Genomic DNA, 8,628 nt, shown 5'->3' with positions numbered 1-8,628 from the left:
GATACCAACTCTAATTCTTCATTTTTCCAAATATGACATCAATCTCTACCTTAGAAAAAAAAATCTTAAGCCTTTTTAAATTTTTTTTTTTGCTATTATTTGTTCTGCATCCCAGGAAGGCTTCATAATGAGATAAAAATCCAAGATTTTTTTTTAGAAATGTATTAACGTATACCTCTTATGTGTCTACATCTTTATTATTTATATATTTTTCCGAAATAACTGAATAACCTTTGAACCTTTTCTAGGTAATCATCCTCTTTCCATATGATCATTACCATTTAATGAAGAAATACTCTCTCCTTCTGAGGTATTATCTGCAATTCGGTTTAAAAAAAATTAACACTCAACATGCCTCAAAAATAATAAGATCCCATGGGCAAAGCCCTGCTGTGAGATATATATGAGTGTAACCTGGCTAAAACAAACAAGAGTGGCATGTCTGTCTCTAAGTATAAAATTGAGCCTCAGTGAATTTTACTGTCCATGAACTTGCTCTGATGTTACAGAATTTACATTTCACCAAATGGGAACAATTAATCTAGGCCTAGCTGGTTGGCTGGACAATAAAAGAAGAAACTTCTCTTGATTTAATGCCATGCCTTTATTTATTCCATAATCATTTTTAATTTAGTCGAGAAACGAAATCTAGACTGGGTGGCTCAGCTGTTGAATGTCTGCCTTTGGCCTAGGACGTGATCCTGGGTCCCGGAATCAAGTCCCACATCAGGCTCCCTGCATGGATCCTCCTTCTCCCTCTGCCTATGTCTCTGCATCTCTCTGGGTCTCTCATGAATAAATAAAATCTTTAAAAAATAAATAAATAAACAAAATCCGAAGAGCTTCCAGAGATAGATCGGCTACCAAGGTGGGGTCACAGGGTCTTCATGGATGGATGGCCCCTCCCGCCCTTGTGACTTGGGCAGATGATAGGGATGGTGGACGGGGAAGGGTACATGGGAGTGGACACACCTGAACAGGTGCTTCCTTTGTGCAGGGCACCGTGTGGGGTCACTCGAGAAGGAAGAAGTGTTGGACGCAAAGGGCTCGCACCCTGGTGCCCTCCTAATCCTGTCCCTAACGAGACAGCCTTGAAAGATGGACTAAAGAGAGAAAGGGCTCAGAGCCAACGCAGACACACGCGTCATCAGGCTCTGTGAAAACCCCACTGAAGCGCACACAACGTTCTGCAGAAACGCATGCACGCACGGAGGAGGTGAGCCCCGTGGGCCTTAAGAGGACCGTGGGTTTTGACCAGCCAAGGTCGGGGGGGACGGAGCTGGTGAGCGAAGCCGCACACTGTGAGAACACAGAGCATATTCAGTGAACAGTAAGAAGTCTGCGATTAATCCCAAATCATTGAGAAACAAGTCACCTCACATGTTCTCACGCTGAGGCGAGACCTGTGTGGCTCCATTCCGGATCTCATTAGTTCCAAGAAGCTCCGTGTCACGCTTCCCGATTTGCGTCTCATTAGGTGGCAATGGCAGGAGCCGCGTGGTGAGGACGGACGCCTCTCGCGCTGGCCCGTGGGCTATTGGTCCAGACTCGTGGTCCTTTTCCTGTGACCTGACGTCGGGGTCCACACCACTGGCTACAGTTTCTGGCAGCCCCTAAATGAACTTGGAGTCGCCATGTGCTGACGACGGTCACTCTAAAAATAACAAGGGGAGTTATTGCCGTGGTCTGGGGTTTGCGTTCACCTGTAATGATTCTTTCTATATCTACGGTTGCTGTTTTCCAGCTCAAAGATTCACCTTCTTTGATGATTATCATGAGAAAAGTCAAGAAGAAAAGTCAAAACAAGGACTTGGAAAAGTATTTGTGTCTCCAAGTCCAGATGTAAGGAACGTGGGTGAAGAACATGATCTTCCAATAGGTGGAGTCCAACAGTCTTACACTCAGCAAAATTATCTAAACACATATTGCTCGAAGGTACGAATCATCTTCCAAAAACCACCGCCTAGTTTGATCGTAGAGCTCGTGTGCAGTTGCAAAAGGAGTTAACTCTGAAGACTTCAAATAAATGTTCATCGTTGCCAAATCATTTAGGGATCTCCAGTGTGTATGTGTATACACATCAGTCCTTCAAAAACAACAAAGAATTGAAACATGTGCCCAGGGGAAGCCCGGGGGCTCAGCAGTTGAGCATCTGCCTTCAGCCCAGGTTGTGACCCCGGGGTCCCGGGATCAAGTCCCACATCGGGCTCCCTGCAGGGAGCCTGCTTCTCCCTCTGCCTGTGTCTCTGCCTCTCTCTCTCTGTGTCTCTCATGAATAAATAAATAAAATCTTAAAAAAAAAAAAAGAACATGTGCCCAGAGCTGCTAAGAAAATGGGAAAAATCTCCCTCCATGGGAACAGCTTTCTTGAGTTTTTTCAATTAGCAGAATCAGCAGTGGGGGGAGGGGAGGAAGCAACAGGTTTCACTTTAACGAGACCCTAGCCCCACGCCATCTGACAGCTGTGGGGCAGGAGCGGTGCCTGGTACAGCCCCCGGCAGCGTTCTCACTCCCAAAGAAGTCCAACACTAAGGAACGATCCACCTCTTCCTCTATCAAAAAGAAAAAAAGTGATTCTCTGCATCTTCTATCAAACTAAATAACCCCACTAACAAAAGGCTGCCTCACATTTAGGAATTTCTCAGGGTTCCAGCTGTGCCCAGGAAACGTATCATACTCTCAAGTCGAGGAGGAAGTGCTGCTGCTCCCGGTCCAAGGGGAGACTTTGGGGAGCACCTTCCAAAGCCACAGGCTGGTGCTTGTAAATATGACCTCACTTAACCTTGGGGAAGCCCTAGGACATGGACACTATGTTAAGAGGAGGAAGCCAGGGCTCTAAAGATAACTTTATGGCCCAGAAAATCATCTTTGTTTTTTGGTTTGTTTTTTATTTTATTTATTTATTCATGAGAGTCAGAGAGGCAGAGACACAGGCAGAGGGAGAAGCAGGTCCCCTGTAGGAAGCCCGATGCAGGACTTGATCTCAGGACCCCGGGGTCATGCCCTGAGCTAAAGGCAGATGCTCTGCCACTGAGCCACCCAGGTGCCCTAAAGTCACCTCTTTGTAACACTAAGATGCCCACTTGGTGCCTTGAAAAGTGGCCTCTGCTGCCAGCCCTGTGGTGTTCTTAAATCCCAGACACTCACTGCAAAGTGAGGTGGCCCAGAGCCCTGCAAGTAGGGGACCAGGACACAGCCTGGGCCAGGAGGCAAGGGGGACCCACGGTCAGAGGCCCTGCACACTCCCTTCCACGTCTCCACGACATCCCGGGGAGAGAAGTGGGAGCAGAAGAGCCACCACTCGCAGAACCCCCGGTGTGCCAGGCCTGGTGGCTGGCCTGGGGTGGCAGTGCTGTTCCCAGACCATTTCCTGCCCGACGCCGGGCAAGCACAAAGCCAAGCCTGGAGCTTCCACCCCTCACCCGAGTGGTACCCGGGGTCCAGCCAAGGCTCAGCGTGGGAAAACCTGTCGGGGGGTGCAGGACAATTCCTCTCCCTCCCATCAGGGCAGGTGACCCCAGGGCACAAGGGACAGTAGGATCGTATCCACGAAACCTCAGATTCCCCGCAGGGCAAAGCAGAACCCGCCAAGGGTTCCAAGAGTCCTCTCCTTACCTGCACCTGCTGTCCCCAGTCCCAGCCATTGTCTTGGGTGGCGAGATGTGGCAAATTGTCTTTTGTTCTCAACCGCAGGCTTTTGCAAATAGTTTACACAACAAGCACACATAATTTTTATTTTCAGAGGAAAAGAAGATTCCGTTTCTTGAAAGGAAAACCGCCTTGTCGTGTTTCTATCCTCGTCCAGAGGCATGCGGAGGCGGCGGGATCTGGGAAGTCTTCGACCACTTTTACAGGTGAGTGAGCTTCAGCAAACCCTAAATATGAGGACTCCTAGGGGACCAATGGCCAGTGAAACAGTTTACACGGGGACGAGGACAGGGCTTCCCCTCTATTCCTAGGGCGGCGTCACACGGACGGAGGTGACCTAACCAAGTTCAGTCAAACAGATCAGTGGCACTTATTGAACCCGTACTAAGGGCAGAGCATTAATACCAAATCCTGGGTCCCCACGGCTGGAGCTGGGGCCCTGCTCCATGGTCCCCGCCGCCCGGGCCAGGGAAGGCAGGGGCACCCCGAACCAGCGCGATCTGAACAAGAACTGTGTGCCAAGACGGCGACACCGGGTCAACGCCCCAGCATGGGCCCTGGACAAGCGTCCCCGCCGCCCCCTCCACGGGGCACGTTTTTGCCCACGCGCTGTGTCCACGTAGCAGCGGACTTACAGTGACTTAAAGCAGATGGTGACGTGTGTCCCCTGCTGAAGCCATGTCATCTGCAGCTCACTTCCAAAGATTCCCGTGTGTAGGCTCGGGGGCCGTGTCTTCACAGGTGCCTGCATGTAAGCGACTCCGTGGTTTGGAGGTTGGGGTGACTACGTCCCGAATGCGTTCTGAGCTTTTGGAGCAACCGGGAAAAGAGCACATGAAATGTCCCCGTGAGTTGGTTGAGGAATGTTTTATATGCTGAATGCTGGGGTATAATTGATAGAAACACAGCTCATCGTGTTGAAGCAACTGAGAAAAACACATTCAAAAGAAGTAAAACAATATAAAATAGAGCTGGAGCTCGCGAGCGATAAGCCATTTATTTTCCTTTCACACCATATTGGATCACAGGGAGAGTGATGTCATTGTTTTATTATTTATCACTACTGGGACGTAGCCATGTGAGACTTGGCTGAGGGATCTGCATTTCAGACCATTTGTTTTCTTCTTTTATCATTAATCATTCCTCCAGCCAAACACTGAAGCTATGGAAATGCAGGCGTCCCCAACCCCCAGCTGTTACGGTCGTGGAAGACTTACTGCCACATGCCAAACGGCACGTCGGCATGTACACCGTTGGGCCAAAGACGCTGCTGACACATAACGTCTCCAGGGCTCGTGGAGGAGTCATCTGGGCCCCTCACTTCCCAGGCTCGGGGTCGAGGCCTGGGGAGAGGCGGCTCACAGTGGAGAGCACCCGTTCTGTGTGATTGTCATTACTAGATGGGTGACTTCGGGCGACTAGTATACGTGCTTCCAGCCGATCTTCTTATTTGTGAAATCGGTGCCCCCCCCCGCACCCCTCCTCTTGCTCCTCATCATCCTGGCTCCCCTTCTGAGAGGCGCGCTGCAGAGATGGAGAAGGTTCGCGTCACACGTTCTAGAAGCAGCATCAGTCCACGGAGGCTGGCTCAGACGCTTGGCTCCACATCACAGCGGGGTCCCACCGTGATGCCCAAATCCGGCATGACCTCCCATGACCATTCTCTCACTCTCTGCCCAAAACGGTGGCCACTGGCCACGTGTCACTACTGAGTACTTGAAACGTGGCTACCCAAACTGGGATGGACTGTGAAGGTAAAACACGCACCGGACTCCAAGGCTTACTACAAAGAGTCCACAACCTCCTTCCTATGTTCATAGTAATTACCTAGAAGTGATAACATTTTGGAATACGAGGTCCAATACAATATATTGTTAAAACTAATATATATTACCTGTTTCCTTTTACTTCTTTTGATGCAGCTACTAGAAAATTTGAAATTGTACGTGTGGCTCCCACGTTCACTCTCTCTCGGGTAGTGCTGTCCTAACAGCCCCACGCGGCCCACGGCCCGGTCAGCAGAGTCCACCTGACACAGCCACCCTGTGGGGACGTGGGGGCTTGTCCCAGGCAGCCCAGCCCTCGGCCTCCGTCTGGCCTGGCTGTTCCTTCAACCTTCACACAGCAGTGGGAACTCAGTCTACACCCATTCTTGCCTCCTGCTCTCAATGTTCACGTGGTATCGTTTAAAGCAGGCACCCCCCTCGGGGATCCCAGGGTGGCTTAGCAGTTTAGTGCCTGCTTTTGGCCCAGGGTGTGATCCTGGGGTCCTGGGATCGAGTACCGCATCAGGGTCCCTGCATGGAGCCTGCTTCTCCCTCTGCCTGTCTCTCTCTCTCTCTCTCTCTCTGTGTGTCTCTCATGAATTTATTTAAATATCTATTAAATATTCAAATATATTTTGTTTATTTAAATATTTATTTAACTAACTAAATAAATAAATAAAATTTAAAAAATAAAAAAAAACAAAACCAGCACCCCCTAGATACTTGCACTCCCAGGGCCAATGACATAGCTGAGGGTTATGGGTTCATCGTGTCCGGGTCCTAACCTCCAGTGCCATGCATATGAACTCTCATGGAGATAGTGTCTTTGCAGATGCCTTTAGCTAGGCCAAAGTCCTACTGGATTGAGGTGACCCTAAGTCTAAAGATTGGGGTTCTTCTAAGAAGAGGAAATGCCTGGCAAAGACAGACCCACAAGGAGCATGCCCTGAGACAACAGAGGTGGGGGGCAGGGTGATGCCCATCAGGACAGCAAGAACTGCTGGCCACCACCAGATGCTGCAAGAGGCAAGGAAGGACCCTACCCAGAGTCTCAGACGGAGCGTGGACTTCCGGTGTCCTGTGAGAGGATATGTGTTAGTTTTAAGCCACCCTGTTTGTAGTACTTTGTGACAGGAACCCCAGAAAAGGAATTACAGTGTCAGGGAAGGATCTCTCTGCAGAGCTCAGGTGTGCTCTCGTGATGAAAACAGTTTCTTTTGCAGGTTCGTAACCAAAGAGCCATCATTATAAGAAAAAAAACATATTTTAATAGTAATCATAAGACATAACCTCTAGAAAACAAAGCATAAAGAGTACATAGTGTCCAATTCTACTTATAAAAACGCAATTTAGATGAATGCCCACTATTTGCTTTGACATGGATGGAACTGGAGGGTATGACGCTGAGTGAAGTAAGTCAATTGGAGAAGGACAAACATTATATGGTTTCACTCATAAGGGGAATATAAGAAATAGTGAAAGGGATTATAAGGGAAAGGAGGGGAACTGAGTGGGAAAAATTGGAGAGGGAGACAAACTGTGAGAGACTCCTCACTCTGGGAAACACGAAGAGTCGTTGAAGTGGGGGGGGGGGGATGGGGTAACTGGGGGATGGGCACTGAGGAGGGCATGTGATGGGATGAGCTAGATGTTGGAAAATTGAATTTAAATTTTAAAAATGTGAAAAAAATAAATTTAATTAATTAAATTGAATTTTTAAAAACCCCACAATTTAGCAGCAGAGACCTGATCAGTGGTTGCCCGGGGCCAGGTGTGCAGGAAGAAAGGGACCACCAAGGAGTGGCAACTTTTGGGGACGATGGAAATGTTCCGTATTTTGAATCAATGGCGGGTCCGTGGGTCTATACATTTTTCAGAATTCTTGAAAACGCACGGCTCAAATGATGCAGTTATTGCATATGTCAATTAAGTTGATAAAAAGCTAAGCAAGGCATTGTAATAGAGACATTTTACCAGTGTCCGCGGGACCGTCTCCATCCTTATGTGGCACTAGCAAGGTCCCCACTACGCCGTACCACCAACACCGGTTCAGTTTCCCCAACAGGCTCTGTGCCATGAAATCTTCAGTCGTGCTGCCCATGGTGCTGGTTTTATTATTTTTCATTTAAGGAAAGGTTTTCACACTGAGACACAGTGAAAGGAAATGGAAAATCGAATGTTAACAAAGAACACACTTTTAACGATCACATGCAGGTCAGAGTTTTTTTATACTAACATTTTTAACATACTTGTAGTTCCAGTGCTTTTCACTTTTTAAATATTTCATGCGACGTATTGTGTGATTCTGTTGGGTCTCTTCACATCTCCTTTACACTGTCGGCGCGTCTTTCTCATGAGTGATTTTTCAACCATTTGAAAGAACGGGTAGAAATAAGAATGCAAACAAATAAATCATCGGATGCATGAGTCTTTAAAGTCTTGTCTAGATGCGTCATACTATTAAAGTCACGCCGTGAAAAAGGGTGAACCACAAACTCTTCACGGAAAGCAACTGCTAAAACTCAGAGGCTAATCACATATGTTCTTGTCATTAATTACACTAAGCAAACAATGGAAATAGTATTTTAAATACCATTGGATCCTAATAAGGTTTTAGTTACATGAGGAACATTTTTTAACATGAGACACACACACACTAATTTTCCTCTAGTCTTAAATGATGGCGTCGTCCACCATTAATATAAAATCCAAAAACAGGGAGGCCTGGGTGGCTCAGCAGTTGAGCATCTGCCTTGGACTCAGGGCATGACCCCTGGGTCCTGGGATCAAGTCCCGCGTCGGGCTCCCTGCATGGAGCCTGCTTCTCCCTCTGCCTGTGTCTCTGCCTCTCTCTGTGTGTCTCTCATGAATAAGTAAATATCCAAAAACAGTTTTGGTATCCTTTCCACTAAAAAGTGACCACATAGATAAAAAAGTTGCCAGGTGCCATGGCAAGACTTTGTGTCGTCAACACTCACAGAAGAGCTCTGATTCCTTTCAGCCGAAGCGGGGGGAGGGGGGGTGGGGAGTGGGGGGGGAAAGGCTGACAAAGACCCGAGAGTTCTCTTAGGGCTCCTACACGTCCTTGGAAGCCGGGTAGACACTGATATCATTTCCCCACGCATCACCATAACCCAGGGATTCCACAGAGTCAGAAATCCTTTAAAATAGTCTTGGAAAAAAAAAAACAGAAAACATCTAGATGGGAAAGGGC

At 48.0% G+C, this 8,628-nt stretch overlaps 1 long non-coding RNA gene across 2 annotated transcripts; it reads right to left on the bottom strand.

Annotated features, from left to right (window-relative positions):
• Positions 1-710: 710 nt before the first annotated feature.
• On the bottom strand, positions 711-8,411 carry LOC111090463. 2 transcript variants are annotated; one of them, XR_005371980.1, is made up of 5 exons: positions 7,651-8,411; positions 7,389-7,558; positions 4,284-4,455; positions 3,616-3,891; positions 711-2,086 (listed from the first exon to the last, which is right to left on the bottom strand). It is a non-coding gene; the product is annotated as an uncharacterized LOC111090463 (long non-coding RNA). The 2 variants fall into 2 exon arrangements; XR_005371979.1 differs by having other exon boundaries at positions 7,664-8,411.
• Positions 8,412-8,628: the final 217 nt, after the last annotated feature.

Source organism: Canis lupus, chromosome 17, assembly GCF_011100685.1.
Source record: "Canis lupus familiaris isolate Mischka breed German Shepherd chromosome 17, alternate assembly UU_Cfam_GSD_1.0, whole genome shotgun sequence".
Taxonomy (NCBI): Eukaryota; Metazoa; Chordata; class Mammalia; order Carnivora; family Canidae; genus Canis; species Canis lupus.
This window is presented reverse-complemented; position numbering and strand designations above follow the sequence as displayed.